The sequence below is a fragment of the Brachyistius frenatus genome, unplaced genomic scaffold, assembly GCF_029030835.1.
Source record: "Brachyistius frenatus isolate BFR_SWC_R1_liver_20210118 unplaced genomic scaffold, ASM2903083v1 Contig_6, whole genome shotgun sequence".
In the NCBI taxonomy this organism is placed as follows: Eukaryota; Metazoa; Chordata; class Actinopteri; family Embiotocidae; genus Brachyistius; species Brachyistius frenatus.
The window spans coordinates 8,348,697-8,369,133 of record NW_027210605.1 but is presented as its reverse complement, the minus strand read 5'-3'; the positions used below and the strand labels follow the sequence as shown (position 1 = coordinate 8,369,133).

At 39.5% G+C, this 20,437-nt stretch overlaps 1 protein-coding gene across 1 annotated transcript in view; it reads right to left on the bottom strand.

The window, feature by feature from the left end:
• The window catches only part of casz1 (castor zinc finger 1), a 167,454-nt gene that overhangs the window by 84,062 nt on the left and 62,955 nt on the right, over positions 1-20,437 (bottom strand). The window contains exon 4 of the mRNA XM_069689034.1: positions 7,008-7,056. The gene's annotated coding sequence lies outside the window, so the exon portion shown is untranslated. The remainder of the gene's footprint in view (positions 1-7,007; positions 7,057-20,437) is intronic.

Sequence of the window (20,437 nt, the reverse complement as noted above, 5' to 3'; positions counted from 1 at the left end):
ATAACTAGATTTGTCATGTAACCTCTGCATACAACTCAACCCACTTATCAGCGCCTTTGCAAAACACCTGGTTTACAATATGATATATATTATTTTAACACTGCGTGGCTAAGGATGTGTGATAAGCACTGACTTGGAAAAAGCTCTCACTACCTATAAGCAGGTATCTTGACCTTAAAGCAAGTCCACAAATTCAATATACTCTACATCTTGCCTCCAAATTTTGCTTTCTATGAAAGCATTTTCTGGTGAACTGGTTGATCATTATCCATGACATTTTCAGAATACAGAGATATGTCAATATTCTGAAGCTCAATGGGCTTGTATAATTGAACTAAAGGCCCTTAGTTTCCATATGCTGAGGGCACACAGGTTCCCAGTGGAATACCAGTGGCGCTTGATGGAAGATAAAAGATAGACAGGATTAGGCTTTGTGGTGTTGACTGACCTTGACATATTTTTTGACCCATATCCCCACTCAATCACATGATTCCCTTTTGATCAATAGACGCAGGTGAATGTCCAAAAGATGTGCCCAAATCGTGACTGTATCCCCTCTGAATATCTACATCTGTATGTTGGTCCTGAGCACCACTGGCCAGCTTTGTGTAACGTGGCCTCAATCAAACCCAAAGGCACCATCCCTGTGAAAATAGTATTGATCAAAACTAGCATCTATCCACGCATAAGAGCTTGTTTCAATTGATTTTTCCTATTTGTGCTGAAAAATATAATAGAGTTGATATGAATTACAGGGTGTTTTGCTTCAGTTCGTCAACACATCCCTGATAATACAGGCCGTTGCCAGGGAAACATGATAACAGTTTTTGTCTGTTTTTCAACAATCAATTACTTTAATACATGTATGCTAGTGTTAACACAGAAACGCACAACAGTCTGTAGAAGTCAACAGTACTGTAACTATCGGGTTTATAGCATAAACATATGGAGTTCACAAATAGACTTTAGATGATCAACAACACTTCATTCCACTGCAAATAAATGATATTTAAAAAAAAAAAAAAAAAAAATTTAAAATTCCCCTCGGGGATTAATAAAGTATATACCTACCTACCTACCTACCTATCTTAGCTTGCCACAAATGCTTAATACTTATTATTGTCTCAATGCAGATGACTGGCATGATTTTGCTCTGCAACACTGTATCAAGTAGTGTGGCCTTAAGATATAATTTGCTAAGCATAGCACTCATAATAAGTAACAACAAAAAAAAACGCCACGTAAAAAGTATTCAACAGAAGTTTTTGCCCACTTGTATCCCTCTAAACTATCCCAGTTGTCACGTTATGCTCAAAGATTTGCTGTCTCTAATTCCCAAGCTCAAGGCTGATCAGTGTTATTCTACTGACACTTCCCCTAAAGCCTTCTGACATTAAGCCTTTATAAGACAGTTGTGGGTATTACATTGGTCTTGCAACATAAACTACTTTTTATTCCTTTACCATTGTGTTTAAATAAAATAGCTACAGCAACAGATTAAACCCAATAGGCCAATAGGCTACCTCCAACCTTGTTAACAAGCTATTATTGTACTGTTATCCTTGAAGTGTCTTCTGTAGGTTTTAGGATTGGGGCCTTAATTTTATTGATGCAACTAAGGTGCAGTGTTATAAAAGAATATACTGGTAATGCCTGTTTAAATTTATTCCACTGCCCCTGCCCAAATTTTCATTCACATCATTCTGGGTCAGTAAGACAGATAATAATGAACCAATATGAGCAGTCTTGCTCCAAATAATTCTCAGGAAAATAGGGAAAATCAACTTACAGTGCCCCCCAAACCAAAACCGGCGATTGTACAGCAGGTAAAGAGATTAAAGTCCATGCCGTGGTAAATCACAGTTTTACTTTACCACTAAAGCTCATCTATGCTGACCCCTCAACTTAAAACTACCAGCAGTTCAAAAATAGAATTAACTTTAAGTTATTTTCCACTTTAATGCAATATTCTTACTTTACTGTCACTCTCACAGACCTCTTGAATAAGGCAGAAAGGCAACTTGAATGTGCTCATGGTCCCCAGAGAGTAAATCCCTCTGACTTTGGTGACCCTCTCATTTTTCGGTATTGCCATTATGAGGTTGAAGTTTTTCGTTTTCATTGAAATGTCAACAACTTTTGGACAGATCATCATGAATTTTGAAGCAGACATTCATCGACCACAGTGGAGAAAACAGGAATTCTCATTTGGTGCAACCAGCAGTTCAAAATTCTCACTTATGTAGTGAAACATTTCAACATTTTCAAAATGGATTGGTCAAACATTTTGCAGAAACATTCATGACAACCCTATGATTTTTTTTCCTCTAGCACCACCGTGATTTATTCTCACCACCATGAATGAAAAGTCTCAACTATTAGACAGATTATAGTGGAATTGGTCCAAACATGTATATACCCCTCAGGATGAAATCTAATCACTTTGACCATCATCAGGTCAACAATTTTATTTGGTTCAATTCAACAAGATCTTCGGAAAAGTATTTTCTTTCCTTTCCTGAACCTCTTTGAAGCCACCCTAAAGCTCTCTTCCATAGCCTATATTATGATGTATTTATTTGTGGCAAAAATATTTTTTTAGAATTAGTTCAGAGATATAGCGATTTATGCTGATTTTTGAGTTATTTTGAAGCGTAAAGATTTAACTGAAGAATCATGTGATTAGTTAAGGTTAATCTGAGGTATATTTTCCAAGAATTATGCAAAAATGGCTGAAGAACATGACATGACTTTTGCAGATCAGTCATTTTCATTGAGTCAAGACAGTCACAGACACTTTCACACCATTTCCAAGCACAGCAACCATTACAAGCAGCACTCCTAACCTTTTTAAGTGATGAAAAAAAAAAATGCTTCACTTATTGATAAAGTTTCTTAAAGCTCAACAGTCTTCCCTATCCAGGTCTTTGGACTGAAAATAATATGATGCTCCATCTTTCAAAGATGTACTTTTCCTAAAGCATTGTTGATTGCCCTGTGTCCATTACTTGGAAGGATTATGATAATATTCCACATTGTGCTCGGCGTGATGCACAGGAAATTCAATACTCAAAAGGTTAATGCAATCAATTAGGATGACAAAGGAGTAAAGTAAAACCCTCCTGCTCGTGGAAAAAAGAGACAGGAGAAGAGAGGGGGAGAAAAGGTATTGAAAGCTTGAATGGATCCAGGGAGAAAAGAGGCACTTGAAACGACAGAAAAATGGCATTTATTCATCGTGTATCGTCTGAGACCAACTAAATGAAACACACAAAGTGTATACAAAAAGAAAGGGGAAAAAAAGCTCTTAGATAGTGAATTGCATCATTCAGCACTCAACCAGTTGTAATTGAACAATACAAGAGCAATATTTCTGTTTGAAGGTAATCAGATACCTAAGCCAAGGAAAAGGTGCCCAGTACTAGAGGCTCGACCATCGATTCATAATGCTCATAATGTACAATGGACTTTTCCCCCCATTCTGAGTCAAGTTTTGTCTCCGCACTCCATTCCCATGTGCATTGTTGCATGGTCTGAATATTAACAACACCACAACTGTGTATGGGAGAGACATCTTTTGTTATTTAGATAGATGTTACAATGCCATACAACACAAAGGAGTCTCATCATTGCAGATAAATGGATAAACTAGGATTGCGGTATTGAGCTCAACAACCATTGTAATAATCCATATTACCTTTTCAGGCTCACTCTGTCAAAATGGTGATGTATTAATCACATTTCAGCAATCCTCCATAGCTAATGATAATGTTATGAGAGTCTGGGTGGCAATATTTCGCTAACGTCTGCAACGCCTATTTTCTGCCGATAAGTTGCGCAAGGAGAAAAGCCTAAAACCTTGTAATCCACTTAGGTAAGGCAGTAGACTTACCTACTTCTGCAAACACACAACCTCATAAATCTACTGCACCTTCACATTCTTAAAGACTGTCGAGATTGAAAAAAAGTACACGGCAGATCCTTCATCCCACTTTGTTTGTACCAAATGAAGACATGTTTCATGCTTCAAATTATTGCACAAGTCAGAGAACTGAGCATGCACAGGCCCTAACAGATACCCTGTGTCTGTCAGTGAGCTTCCTTTACACCTATAGGAGAAAAATAAAGAACCTCAGTACAGTCTCCAACCTAATAAAATTTCGAACACATCTTCAGCAAGTAAGCTATTTGACATTTTGTTCCTGAGAGGAGTGTAATAAATGAGAAAAAGCAGCAAAGAAAAGACCAGACTTAAAACATTGATTTTCTGCCAAGCACTCTGAACTACGACCTTTCTGAACTTCCATTCAGCTCCACTATGAACAAATACTGAGGTATGTGGACAACACGCACAGAAGCTAGGGTTAGGCGGTAACCAGGGCTTTATGTTTTGACTATAAGAATCCCATTTTTTTTCAGGGGCACAACTCTGTAATTTGACCTACATCACATTTTTCTGTTTGGGCATTTTCAGGTCCAGCAGCCACGTCATAGAAACAATGGGCAAAAATGGGCTTTGAAGTCAGCCATGAATGAAAATGGAGGGGCTGACACATGAAATGCCCTCACAGCTGGGCTGCCCCCAGTCAAAAGAAAAACAAATACTTTGAATGAGAGGGGGACACGCCGCTCCTGTCTGAGCTTCCTAAGGCCCTGAGCCACCACCGGGAGGTGGGCTTTCACGATATGCCGGTAATGATGGATGGATTGCGAAGAAAGTCTATTCACATGGAGATGTTACATCATAAATATTTACACAGGGCTGCCGTTTCCATGTAGCCTTTGCTTGTTTTGACACACTGGAAAAATTTAAAGGACAAAAAAGTGGAGGAGAAAGAAACGTGCAGAAAACGAGGAGGCAGCCTCTCATTTTTGTTATTATACTATGCTGAGTGATACAATAATGCTAAATTGAGTTTCATGAGTTGTTACTCTTTTTTCTCAGACAAATTATCTTTCTTACGGCGAACTGTGGGCTTTATTTACTTTTCTCCATGACAATGAACTCCTGTTTACTAGAGAATCATTGCCCACCTACACACAAATCCTGAAAAGCCAACAAAACACAAAACAAAGACAGCCTGAGTTTCAATTATCTATTATTATCGAACTAATATTACACTTTACATAAAGATGCACAAGTAGAAAAGAACCTTAACAGAGTCCTAAATAATGCATCTCTAGGAGATCAGCACTTTACTTAACAATTATATCCAATCTACTTCATCCTCCGAAGTCCAAAGAGAAGTAAAGGGGAGATGCTGATGTTGTTGGTAAGCAGCCATACAAATTTCTGCTCAGTGAGCTCAATTAAAAGCCTTGAAGTCCCCTGAGATTATACCCGTAACCAATGAAAACAATTTTGGCAGTTTAATTTTCTTCCCACTGTCTAACAGAGGGACTCCATTTCCTAGCTGAAGTCTGTGGGAGAGGAGAGGGGGGGATGTCATGCCAGCCCTGTGCTCGAGTCAGTTGGCCTTTATGACTAGTTGCATTAACATATATCAAAAGCCAATTAAACTAACTGTACTCAGTTATGTTGTTGTTATGTGGTTAGACAAGGAGAGTCTGAAGTCAGTTTGTGAAGTTTGCACTACAGTTGAATCTTACTTAACTTTGCTTCAAAGGACTTCCACAGCAACCTGTTGAAAGATGTATTTGTGTATGCGTGTGTCCATCCATGCATCTACCTGTGAAGGGAACTTATAAGGAGGTAAATGCAGCTGCGCTGAATCTCATCTGACCCCGTTGCTGTTAGTTCTTCTATCTGTGTGGAAATCTGTGGACAGTGTCGTCATCATGTCGTAGGGAGGTACACCGGGCATGTATCTGGGGCTCTGATTGATGCAAGGAGTGTGTCTTCTCTCTGGTGTGTGAGTGACACCACCAGAAACAAAGGACTGTGGTGTAGCCCTCCACCTCAATTCAGGGCCATGCCACCCCCCAGTGATAGCGAGGGTCTCTGGCTTGACATGAGACAGCCCAGACTGTCACTTTTGAATGTTTAGATCCCTCTTGACTAGGAGGCCAGGGGCAAGGGCTGTTGTATGCATCCTCATGACAGACTCCCACATCAGCATTGTGCTCATACCAGCTAACATCATTAGCACAGAAGGTTTCATCTCAGGCAGAGAAAAAAAAAAGCAACCCAGTTTCTTCAAGTCACAAGTCATTAGTGTCCTCTCGAGAGTTAAATTGTACAGAGGCAGATTTTTTTTTTATCAGCAACAAAAGGTTTTATACTCTTGTTAATTTGGTGGATGTCATCTGTACTTAGATGTCTGTGTCTAATGTCTGTTACAGTAATAAATGCCATATAGTGGAAAAATTATATTATTCTGTCAAGATGACAATGTGGGATGTTGCTACAACAACATCTAGACATAAAGCAGGCATAATAGCACATTAAGTTATAATGAACAGAACAGCGTGACCTTGATAACAAGAATATGGAATACTGGAGCGTATTTGGGAGAAACAATGGAGCCGAAATACAATTTTTTTTGTATTTTACCTGCGAGTGTAAAACAGGTTCAGTTTTCAAATAAATTGTTTCGTGTTCAGAGCACTGCTCAACAGCTGTTTGTGTCAGGAAACAAAAATGGCTGTATTTATTTGTCAAAAGCACCGTATTGTTCATGTAGTTTTGGGTCGTTGCAGCCTGGCAGGGTTTCTCACACACAGTGTTAGGGGTACATTTTATTCAGTATAGATCCCTCATAGTAAGACAGACAGAGAGCAGAGAGAGAGAGAGAGAGAGAGAGAGAGAGAGAGAAAGGCTCTCTTTGGAAAACAGATACATCAGTGCGCCTGTATAGTGTACAACATTGCTGTGAGTTAATCAGTTGGAAAATAAAACGGTGGGATTCTAATAAGTCATTTGTCAATTTTTACAACCCCCAGACACATTGATCCACGGGGATTAATGAAGATGCCTGATATTGTTGGAGATATGAACAGGGGAGATGGTGGGGACAGTAATCAGTCATGTTGGGGATTTGTCCTACCTCGTTTTCTCTTCCTGGGGAGTCACTCCATACAGGGGCCTCACCTCATCTGAGAAGGAGAGCAAAGAAAAAAAACATTAAAAACCGAGACACTGATTATTCCAAGGTCTGTGCATGCACATACAGTACATGTTCTTGAGAAATACATACATTTACCCAGCTCATCTAATCTGCAGTGGTTGACATAATGTAACGAGCCTCCAGATGATGCAAAAGGAAGATGTGTACTTTTGTTCACTCCTGTCCTTTTGATATACAGAATAAAAGTGCACAGATCACCCGGCCCCACGTCCCAGGGAAAGGCACTAAGACTGAGGGAGGAGATTGCAGTTTGTAAAGCCCGTTGAAGCTCAGGAAACTACTGCAGGGTAAAGTTAGCTATCTCTCTTCATATTTCAGCAGCTTGCCAGAAATAATTTACTTACAGATTTCAAAATCTGACTTTGGTGAATATTTTAATAGCAGCTTCCTACTTCTTAGCTGAGGGTGACTCGACACAGTCTTGCAGAATAAACTATAAAACAAATCACTTTCTCATAAAACCTCAGAGGCAAAACTTACATGGCAGGGATACAAAGATTTCACTTAGACAAAGAACATAGCTGAAGGGTCAGTGTAGGCAATGGGAGAGAATATATTGTGATTGTTTCTTATTTATACATTGATAAACTATAAGCAAAGTAAATGATGACAACTAAATGCAATTATTCTTATATCCCAAAAAATGTTGCCTCTAATATGACATCCATTAACACAAAGTGTCACATCAGGACAGGGACTGACTTTGACAGAACCGGTTGAGTCACTATTAAATCCTCTCAAAAGTTTCCTAACCTTGAGAGCCCATGCATCCCAGAAAAAGTAATAATAATTCTAACCTGATCTTCCTACTTATTTTATATCTCCCCTCAGCAACCTAACTTCTTCTCGGCAACAGTGCAGTTATTAATTCATGAGGCACTAATTAGTTCTTTGTTTAATTTTGTGTTAAACAGACTGACCGGAATGATAACGACTCGCGCTGTAGCGCTTCGGTCCCATGCCACTCCTGTTTGCTACAACAAGGGAGCATCGTGCGACTAGCATGATGAACCCAATTCCCTTCTAAGTTGCACTTCATTAAGTCAAAATGTGACAAGGAGCTTAGAGGAGGAACTGGCAGATCTGATCATACATAACAATGGAGGCCCAGTAAGTTTGAGGGGGGGTAGGTGGGTGCTGGTGCAGGAGGTGGTGTGGGGGGGTAGTGGATTCCAGCATGCATGTTGATAATTTTCTATTTTTAACCCTTGGGGGCCGTCTTTCATTTTCCTTTAATTGTTTTTGTTCAGAGCTGCAGTGTCCTCTTTTTAAATTGCAGCTCCTATCAACTCCCCTGATCAACCCCCTGTGCAACATTGCAGGCAGACAAGTAAACAACAGGGTTGCCCTTTTCCATGATGTCGTGCAAATGCTCCAGTAACGTGGGTGACACTTTCCCAGAGCACATACATACATAAGGCCAAGCATAGACGGCTATAAAAATTGTTGGATGAAACAAGAACAGTTTTTATCCGCAGGCCGTCAGCCTGCTCAACACATAACATCTTCAACATCACTGGCCGTTTTGCACTACACCCAACCCCATCAGCACCATTTGAACTAGGTGCAATTGCATCATTGTTTAGGTGTATATATTCATTTCTATGCTGTATATATGTTTATTTATGTTTTATATGTCTACCTGGCCAATGAAGCTGATTCTGACAAGTGCAGCAGTGACATTTAAAATGGCTTCGACAAATATCGTTTTTGGCGATGTAAGTTGAAAAACCTGCTCAGTAACAGGCAATTCTCATTCATTGCATAAGAATGCATTAAGGTGGTTCCATCTGCCCACGTTTTACATGCCTTTTTCAAAATGCTTTTGTTGACTATGCATTTGAAAAATTTATTGAATGAGCCTCTTAAAGGTGTATTATTAACTGCACTGCTGATGCCAAAGCATTTGGTCTGGAAGTTTATAATCAATTGTCTCAAAAAAGTTCAGTGACGTCTAAGTAACTGTTATCTTACATACGCAGTTATGATATGATAACATATACTTTCACTTTTCAAGAGAAGCCCAAGCCCTCAGTAAACTACAGTCACTGACTCTGTACATGTGGCAGAATGCACTTTCGTTTGAAAACTGGGGATCTTTTTTTTTTTTTTTCACCACAAATCATCTGCTGACAAGCTCCGCTAAGATGTTTAGCCTCTCCAAGTATCTTCCCACTGGCTGAAGATATGATAAAATCAAAAAGCAGACAAGTAATTACACCGTATAATAGGCAAGATTGGCATTTTCAAAATCATTTTCATGTGGATGGAAATGACATTGCATAGACTATTCTGTATTCACTGGTGCAGATAAATAAACAAGGCATGGAGAAGAAGGGGGGGGCATACAGAACGCACAGTACAATGGCAAGCAGGTCAGTAATTAGAAACTCTGTTTGCACAGTAATAATTTTAATATATTCATCAGGAAACAGAGCATGCCTAGCATGATAAAATCCCATCAAGAAACATATCCCAACTGCCTTAACCTTTTAAACAGACTGGAAGCACATTGCTGAGAACCTCAAAGAGCCAAATAAATAAATAAATACACAGAAATGATAATAATATGCAGCTACACCCATCCTTATATTTTGCAATTTAAGCTGTCATTACAAGAAGACATTGATATGCAACTCTTTAATAATACCAAAATTCTTAAATATTGATCAGTGCCTGCAGATAAATGCGCTTCTGGAGCTTTTGACGTCTTTTATTTGAGTGTGAACATGCTAAAGCCCTCCAACACCGAAACATGCTCGGCTCTGATTGTGCGAGTGTAAGGGGCAGCACATGTGTGTAACCTTGTTTGTTATTGAAGGTGGCAGTGATGATGCTATGGAAATTATTGCAAATTGCTTAAAGGGCTCCTGACACGTAAAAACCTTGACCTCATGATGCCATTCCCCAAAGATGAAGGAATACGTAATTGTTAAAGGAATTCAAGGTGGAGCACAAAGGTAATCACTACGAGCAACATTTTTACCGAAGTGAAAACAGCTCACAGCTATTCATGTATGACATACATGGCTGCATGCATGCATTCATATTTTAATGCCATATATGTATGTGGTTAATGCACACTAGACACGGAAACAGTAAAGGTCTTTCAAAATAAAGATAGTAAACACGTTAAACTGTCTCAATTATTACAAATCTAAATAACAGGAACACACAAACAGCCACTGAGCTGAACAGAACAGTTTAAAATAATAACCCTCTTTGCTGTAATGACTGCCAGTCTATTGTCTATGTTTCCTGGTTTCATTTCCCACACATAAACTCAGAAACGTACAAGTTTACGTGACCTCATTCTACATGAAACAACCTCTAATTACATGAAGTGGAAGCCGCAACATGAATACACTTCTCACTGAATAGGTCTGTACTTTGTGTCCTCTAGTTTGTGTTTCGTTGGGAGTTTTTAAAATACACTACAGAGTGAGCAACTGATCATTTACTCATGCATATTTGACAGCACCTAGTAGGCCCCTTTTTGTTCTGTCACTTCTGGCTCCTATTCTCCCGTTCCCCCTAGGAGAGGACAGAGTCAGGGGCTGGAGGGCAGCTACCTCCACAGTCCCGCTGTCCTCTCCTCGCCTAATTTTTGTTGTCCAGCCCTTTGAAACCTCAATCTCATGCAGGACCAAAGAATGGTGATCCATGTGCAACAAGTGCCGGTGCCATGGAAACCCCCGTTTTGCCCCCAAAATATTCCTTTTTATCCTTTTTGAAGACCTGTCACCAGGCGGAGCAGGCATCACACGACCCCGGGCCCAGCCATGACAAAGCCTATTTTCTGCCTGCTCCTTGATTGATTAAAAAAGACTTTTTAGTAAAACCATGTTAAAGGACACAAAAAGTGACACACAGAAGAAAGGGGTCTCGGGGATGGCCCAATCAGACGGGTTCCCCCAGTACCCTGGCACAGAGAAAGAAGCAATATCATAATCGCCACAAAGGAAGGGTCAGGCAAAGCATGAAACTCCACAACAATGGTAATTACGATAATGATGGAAAAGTTTGGGATCTGTAGTATGTCAAACTACACATAGTACATTTGTATTCTTTTACATCAAGTAGTTTGTTTTCCCTGGTGTCAGACAGCATTGTGCCTCTGGATATTTTATATGTCATTAAATATTGTAGTGCTTTCCGTTTTGTCCGGCCTTGCATATTATCTCAACATATTTAAACTACAGTATTCCTGTGCATTACTACAAATGATTTTTTACATTCGGCTACACCTGAGAAAAATTATACACGTAGCGCTGTGGTTTATGCGTGATACGGGATCAATATTCTTTACATCGGACGTTTTACTCCACAAGTTGACCTGAGTGACGGACCATTTAAAACAGAGGACGACTGGCTCAGCATCTATGCACGGCACCAAAGGGAGATCCCATTATTTATTTATGTCAGAAGCACAGGTAAATAAGAGGAGCCTACGTTTTGTTGTTTTTGTTGGCAGTTTCTGTCATTTACAGTGGATTTAAAATATCTGCCCCATTGCTGTAATTCGATAGTTGAAATGGGGATGGTCAAACAGAACAGATATTACTTGTGTCATGTGAAAAGTGTTGCCGTATCATGTTTTTATACCAGTAAAGACAGGAACGCTTTGTCCAGCATTAAAGAAATCAAACTGCTCCCTTTGTTTCTGTGTAGAGATGTGGAGCAGATATTTACCAAGACGATAGGCAGGGGTGGTGGGGGGTGCGGCGAGGAGGAGAGGCATTAGAAGCGTCCACACACGAGCAATTAGTATTCCAGATCCTGATGGTTCTAAACACAAAAAGGCCTCACCAAATCCCCACGGCGGAGGTGTCAGACGGAAAATGACGAAAATCTGCTCCTTGACAGGGAGTCATTTATATTTTAGCTTCGTTCCATTATCTTAACGAATCCATCATCAGCCAATGCAATATTAACAGCAGAAAATCAACTCATTAGATCCAGGGGGATTTAATCAAGATTGCAATCATGTATGCGGTTCCTGGAGAGTTGGCTTCTTCTTTTTTTTTTTTTTTTTTTTCTTTTTGGTCCTTTCCACGTAATTGCCGCATCTCAGATCTTAATAAATTATTCTCGATCTGAGATTGATGCCTTTTTTTTTTTCTTGCCTCTCACGCCATGCACTCACTGTCTCCAACTATAATATTTACCATAAACATTATTATGTCATGGGCACACAGTTTAAAATGGCCTTTAGCTAACTCGCAGAAGTAATTGGCTTCTCCATTTCTCTCTCGTTTCCTTGCTAATTGCCCAGCGATATTGCTAACAGTTCCCTTGGAAAGAAAGAAAAGGCCTCTTTTGCACAAGCTGGGATGTGTTGCTAGGATTTTTTTTCCACCTTTACATGTGCATGTAGAAAGAATTCCCTGTGTTTGATATTGCTTAACAAGACATGCAAGCAGATGAAAGAACATTTCACTTTTGATATGTAAAACTTTACGTGAAAGCCAGGCAGCAGAGAGAAAATAGAAAGAGCTCAAATTTCAGGTGAATGTATTTTAGTCTTGTTTCTCAGAAAAACACTTGGCAGAAAAGGAGCTGCACTAGATACATAACTGCCACAGATATATCGGTCTACAAATCTTAATCAAGATGATTTCTCAGGCATGCTCTGTCCAATCCTATAACTGTAAACATTTCTGAATTTATATTACCAAAGATACTTAGCATTCATTATTAACGCTTAATTTGTTATCACAAAATAGAATTTCAACAAAAAACGAGGACAACATAACTCCCCTTCTTGTTTCAAAGATAAATACATACAACACTGCTTTAACTAACGCACACAACTTCCTAAAGGAAATTCACCTCTTTTCAATTGTAAAAAAAATTATACCAAAACTAACATCTACATCATTCAACAGGACTGAGGGGGGAAACTCAGCTTGCACTGCAGCTTTACTGTCAGTGAATAAGAGACCTCATGCAAACCCGCACCAAGTGTCCTCAAGTTATCCGTTTAATTTCTGATTCTGTGTGGGAGCATTTGTTTTTAACCATAAAAACCATGAGACTGTACGTGTACCACTAAGTGGTGGAATCATGTGTTGTAACTGACTCTGGGACACAGTGGACCGTTTATTTAATACAGTCCAAATGTAGAAGAGCGTAGACAATAAACATATTTCATATAGGATGGTTTTCAGCTTTGATACCTCTTAATGTCAGAAGCTCATTTTCACTCACTAACACTACACATGATAACTTGTGAAATCACTGGGATATGGTATGTGCTGCTCTATGTATTTAGAAGTGGAGCTTGAAAAATATGGTGAAAATAGAAAAAAAAAAAAAAACATCCAACTCACAAGAAGAAATGTAATCCTAAAATTATGCAAAAGTGTCATAATATTGTGTGAAGCTCTTTTTGTTGTCGTGTGCTCCCCATTCTCTGCACCTGTCTCTCACTCGTGTGGCAACAGGGCTTCTTCCCCACACAGACAGGATTAACTCCTAACATGTTCAACATGATCTAAAAGTGTAAAAACTGTCAGAGAGACCTTTAATCTGCCCATGGAACAAAGCCTTTTGTACAAGGACTAACCTGACCTTGTCACTGCAAGTTTAACTTGCTGTCGGTTAGGCAATATAAAGCCACAGCCAGCCGCTCTCTTCCACTCCCTCCCTCTAAGTCCTCTTCCCTCCCTCCGCCTCGGTCTCTCGCTCCCTCGTCCTGTGCACAGAACTGGGGGTGTGTAACTGCAGCACCAAATGCTGTGTTAATCCCTATTTCTCTGAGATGGCCAATAGTAAATCCAAGCCCTCTGTAAACCAATCTCAGAGTTTTTTATCTTGATTTATTAGATTACGTGTCCCGGGTCCCTGAGCCCATGCTACACATACTAATCCTAATCGGAATAGACAAGTATTAGCTCAGTTCAAGGGGAGCTAAACAGCAGTGGAGGCCAACTTTCAGTAAGAGGGAAACTACGAGCTTACAGGCTTGATGGGGCTTTTTTATCCGTTTTCCTTTTTTCTCCACTTACATTAGGAGAATGAGTGTGTAATTAAATACATAAATCCTGACATACCAACCCTCAAAAGGCCTAAAACCACTGAACCCCGTCCAGTTTGGCTTTCTTTTCCCTGCACAATGAAGTTACTGAGCCAAGCCCAATCATTTGTATTTTTCTCAGATTTTTAACAGTGAGCAAGGCAAACATGAAAGTCCCATTGAAAACAACTGCAAGAATTAATTTTACATCTCAGTGAATTCAAGGCAGTGTTGTCAAATTATAAGCAACAGGCCTACGTAACTAATTTCCCTTGGTCCAGAGACTGTAAGTAATCACTTTTCATCTGTGATAATAAATCGCATATAATTAGTAAGGTGTCTCTTCTCTGTTTGCCTTTTGTGGGCAAACTGAGGCCACCGAAACGTCAGATCTGGTCACAATATTGTTACTGACCTTAAACCAAAATGAAAGGCTAGACTCACACATATTGTAAATTGCTGGTCTCACTTTTCAACCAATCCAGCCAGTGCGGACGGCAATTGGGTTAGGCTGGATGGAGTCCATGTGACACATAGAGCCAGGGCTGGGGAACATTAAGAAGTGTCTGCTTGTACACTAATGCTGGTGGCAGCTGTTAGTCTGCCAAAAACTGCAGCAGCAGCAGCAAGGATATCCTGAAATACTATTGAAAACCGCTAAACCTCCTCCTCGCTGATGTAAAGCTATACAGCTGCTCGGCGCCAGCACAATCACTGATCAATCTGGGAAAGTTAAAAATGGAGCCAGGTTTGTGGGCTAAATGTGCTGCTTTTCAGCTTGGAAGGTCAAAGTATTTTTGCTGCATCTGACAAACTTTGTACAGCAGCCACAACAAAATGCAACACATAAATTGGTGATTATGTGCTGCAAATGTGTGTCCAGTTATGTATTTCTGTCCCTGCAGGAGTTCATGTAGATTTTTGTGGCATCACCAGAGCGCAGAGTTTGCCCCTGCCCGCTGCCCTCGGGGTGACATGGGAGCTAAGGGAGATGTGACAGCGATGTCTGCTCCCTGTATGTGTTTGTTTGCCCCTGAAAATGAGACACCAATCTCACTCCAGCCCCCTGGGCATGTTTAGCTCTGCCTCCACCGCACCGCCTTCATCTGATACAAAGTGGAAGTCCACCCGATAATAACATGTATCTCCGCTGGTGGGTGAAAGTGGATACATATACACTTCAGAGCATGAAAAATGTTGATTGATTAATCCCTTCACTTTTCGGTCTCAAACCTACACTGAAGAGACTGAAAAATGATTTTTCTATATTCATTAAGTGGTGTCAGGATGCAGCAACGCATACTTTGTAGTAATGTCACCATAAACAGCCCAATAGAGCGTGCAAGGTGTTATGTGATGTTTAAAAAACCTGATCCAGTGCTTATGTATGCCAAATAAAAGTGAGGAATGAATTTCCTTTGCTCTTGTGTTTTGTCCTTAGACCTAAGTGTCACCAAGTATACTTTACAAGGAATATTCATTTCCTTAGGATGGCCTCGTCAGCCTTGCGACCCAATCCATATCCATTCTGTCCTGTCTGCCCTCCCCAGTCCCTGCCTCTTTTCTGTAAGTGGCAGATATTTCACCTGCCTATCAGTTTCCCTTTAAACGTGCTGCTATATGCAGGAAAGGCGCCCATATAGGGTCACTGACTGTCCTCTACAGGGCCCTCTTTGAAGCTACTATCTGGCTGTCTCTGCTTCCCCTCCTTCTTCTATCACTCAAATTACAGTGTGTAGAGGTCACTGGTAGAAATGGGTTCAACAGAGCTGATTAACTTTGATCTAGTTTTACATATTATTGGGATGGAAAAAGTCCAAATCTTGTGAGGCTCATGACTTAAAAAGCAAATCATAAATTTAGGCACCCTGGACATATATTTACAATAGGGAAATAGTAGGCTTCTTTAATTTCTCTCCAGTGCCTGGAACAGAGCCTGGAAGATGTTCAGCAAAGTAGTGACTGCATGACGACAGAGCACACTGTATTTATAAGAGTACGCTTGTGTATGCAGCCCACAGCAACATTCAGTTTACTACCAAATAATGGGAATCAGATCATTTCCATGCAGAAATGTGCAGCGGGAAGGAAAGCAGCTGCTTCAATGTGAGGAAGGTAGGAGGAGGTTAAAAGGAGTCAATGGAGGCTAAAGAGACAGCAGGTCTACCGATGACAGAAAGAGTGGCCAGGGACTGCAGTTCAGGACTTCTGGAAACCACATCAAACAGGCTATGGAGCGCTGCCAAAATGAACACACACCAACTGTTGCAAACAAAAAAAAAGAGGAGAGGAGAGGGGAGAGGAAACAAACGGTAAAAAAAAAAAAAGGAAAGTTTAGTAACAAAATAGAAATGTTTGTTTGAGGCTCAGAGGAAAGCAAAGACAGAAATTCAAGAGCATATTGGCTTACAGACAGAGAATGAGAATAAAGAGAAATGAGGTAGCTGGTGTTGCTACCTTCTGTGCTTACAGGAAAAATCCTATCCAGGTTATATATTGCTGTTAGAAAAAATATATTACATATATTTCCTTAATACTGTATGCAAGTCCCTTGTTAAACCTGCTTTCTCTCAGTTTCATTGACTTCAGTTCGTATTAGTGGTTAGTATGTTTCACTGTTCCTCAGCTTGATTTTTAACAGCCCCTTAAGAACAGGTGCGAACTTGCTGTTGTAAGTGAAAGGGAGGTACGAGCATAAGCAGACAGATATAGGAATGTAATTGCAGTTTATAATAGAAGGTTCCAAGAAACAAAGACAATCGTCTGTATCGCATATCGAGTTGATTTCTTTCTTCTTTCACAATTTCAGTATCTTCCCTTTCTTTAGGGTAAAACGATCATGTGCAACTGAAATACAGTAAATCCAACATCAGCATGATTTAGTCTGAATCACACTGCAGGCAAGATGCTCAGTACTATTTTTATTGCCTCAGGAGACTACTTTAGCTATTTACCAATAAGCAAGCTGGGCACATCCTATTTTTCTAGTACCCCAAAAGGACTCCATTAACAAAAATTTGCATGACAAAGTAATAACTTAAGTTTGTTAAGAAACAAAATACACTTGCCGTTTTCAGCTTCTCAAACTTGGGGATTTGAGGTATCTGATAGAACAATCAACCAATCCAATAATTGAAAGACTGAATGATTAAGAGATAGTTAGTTACATTCATATGCATGATAATATCAACACGTCATTAGTATCAGCTTTAAGGCTTTAAAATGGCTTTCCAACGAAATGTCAACATTGGCCACAAATTAACATTTCTGCAAGCTGGGCAGATAAAATGACACTTGTGCCTAAATGCTTGATGTTTGACAAAATACTTAAGCAAGGGTGCCGAGTCGTTGAGTATTAAAGAGGGTCCAATATTATGTCTTATAAGGTTTTTTTTTAGGTGTCCGAAGTGGATAGCAAAGTTGCTACGTGCAATGACCGCTTAGTGTCCGCCATGCGGTAAAAAACCACGCCGTGTTCCCTCAACACTACTCATTTAATTTTGTGGATCAATAATTCATATATTGATTACTGTAAAAACATTGAACATTGTTTTACATTTGTTCATACTGTGGTGGAACGGGTCAAACAGATATATGCTAGCCAGCTGTGGGCAGATCAGCAGTAAAAGGTAAACAACAGCGAGCGTCTGTCCATGATTGCAGATATCCCGGTCTAACTAACAGTGTTTTCAGGTGGGAAGCCTACAGGTGATCAAGTCAATGAAGCTGCAGCAGCTCCTCATTTTTTTGTTTGTGGCCTTGCAACCGTGGTGGCTTAATAATGTGTGACAAAAAGCTTTTTTGATGCTTCGTATATTAGTTAGAACTACACTGAGCTAGCCCAGCAATTGTTTTGCAATGAAAATGTGGAATTCATCAAATCTGGATGGTGTAAGAACTGTTTCGCTGCCATGCTAACAATAAAACTGAAAGTTAGTTGCTGTGCATGAAGATAGAGGATCTGATCTTTTTTGACAATACATTTACAACTGAACGGATTAGCTGTTCAGGTCATTAGTCAGTCCACAGTTATGGTAACATTCTCCAGCTAGATTTTCCCAAATGTAAGCATTTATTTTCTTCGTCATATACAGTAAGCTGAATTAAGTTTTGCTCTGTGAATTTGATACCTTTGGCACTAAAAAAAGAATAATGACCTTTTTAAATGAAAAGTCCAACATTTTACAGATAAAAAACATATTTTTAAAAATCTGCAGATTAATTGTAAATAAAACGGTTAGTTACATTGATAAAATAATGTGATTGTCCTGGTTATTTCAGTGCTGTGAAAATGTCAACTACTGCATTTGTGTTGTCTGTGTGCTTGTTTCTGTACAAACAAATTGAGTAATTTAGTCTGAGTCCTGATTCTGTTTTGGCTAAACAAGATGCCCCTACAGATGGTATTTCTGCCAACTCTTACCAAGGACCAAACAGAATAATGACACAAAAAGTTAAGATAAAAGATTTAACAAATTTACAATGCAACTTCCTCATTGTTTAGCAAAATGCTGCCAAGGCTAATTTGAGATTGATATGCTGAGGAACTATAAATATTCATATACATGTAGGAGCATTAAGCTGCTTCTTTGGGAAGGAGCTAAAACTTGTCTTATTCCTACTATCTACTCTATCAAGTCTTTTCACAATGTGTCCACAGCCCCCCTCCCTGCAGCCTGCCGTCAGGCCCCATTCTCAGGGCTATCAGGAACCAGCCACTTGTTCAGCACCTGACTAATACCCACTATAATGTCACTTCTATATTTGTATCCTGCTAATCTGCTCTCAGGCTCCAATCTTTTCCACTTTCTTGCAAATTTATCACTAGACTGAAAGTCTGCTGCCAGATCCTAAGTGCCTCACCCTTTTAAATTAAATAGTGGCATTTGTGATAAAGCCACTAAATTCCTTATCTAACTGACCCGAAGAGTCATTCAAGGCAAAGTGTCACTTTTCCTAAACTGGAGCGCTTGTGACGCCATACACGCCACCCAGTCCGACTGCCACACCAACACATACATGCGTGCATGCACACACTCACACACTTACAGTTTTCTTGTCCTTTTCAAAGACAGAAACGGGTCAAAAATAGAACAAAACACAAGTTGTGGAACAGACAAGTGCTTTAGTAAAGTGTGTCCATAAATAAACAGTTTGTGGTTTTTCTTTATTCACAATTTAAAATGTAGTTATTTTGTTGAACTAAACTGTCTCCTTTACAACTAGTACTTTGTGGTCATATGATAGAGCAGCTACAGAATTGTTTTAAATATAGAGTAATCTCAAACTATAATATCATAATAAATAAAGGATGTATCAAGTAAAAATTTCAATATTGTGCTTCACAACCACTTACATGGGGAGTTATTCAATTACTCAGGCAGTTGTTCAATAAGCCTGAGGCAATAGCATAAGATGTGTCTGTGTATACCTTGTACGTTTTAAGTTCCACATATTTTACCTAAACTACTTCAACAAAACCCAGTTTAATTTATGCAAAACCTTTTTGATCGTTCTCAGAGAAACAGCGAGCGCTAACAGCTCCCACTTAGGTTATATTGTCCTGTGTTTGGGCTCAAAGAAACACTGGCCTGTCAATAAAATGTTTTGTTCACTTCCTTCCCATTGTGGATTCATGACCTAATAAGGCACTGTCTGAATTCTGAGGTTATTTTGAGTTTGTGTGATAATGCTTACTCTAACTTTGTCCCTCTTTAGAGATTCTAACAGGAGCCAGGAACTTTCAGAGAATGGCAGTTTAATCAGATAAAAGAGAGCTTCAGGCCTGTAAATGCTTCCACTCCTTCTACTACTAGTATTAGTAGTAATGACAACAACAATAATAATAATAAAAAATAAACTTGATGCAATAAAGTATGTGCATAGCTGTGCATAAATTACAGTGCAGTTAAGACATTTTTAATAGAAACTTCAATAAATGCTTTTCTGCCTTTTTAAGCACACGCATTATGAGCAGAACCAGTACTAAAATAATATCTGTCAAACACATACAGGAGGAAAAAATACTGACAACCTTTATTGTTTTCATTACCACTGCTCTTGTTTTCATGCATACAAGTATTTTGGCCTTTTCTTCAGTTTCTAATCTGCTTTTGATATGGTGAGATGTGACTTCCTACCCAGCCTGTTCCATTGTTTTCCTGCATTTTTAGAGGAATGAGGCTAAAACAAACTGTTCCTATGTAGAAGGTCAAACAACATTGTTATGAAACTAAGAAAATGAGACTAAAGGTAACGGCGCAAAACCAACAGGGTATTCCTGTTCCCGAGCAAGGACGCGTAAACACCACTCTGTTGATCTGTAATTAAG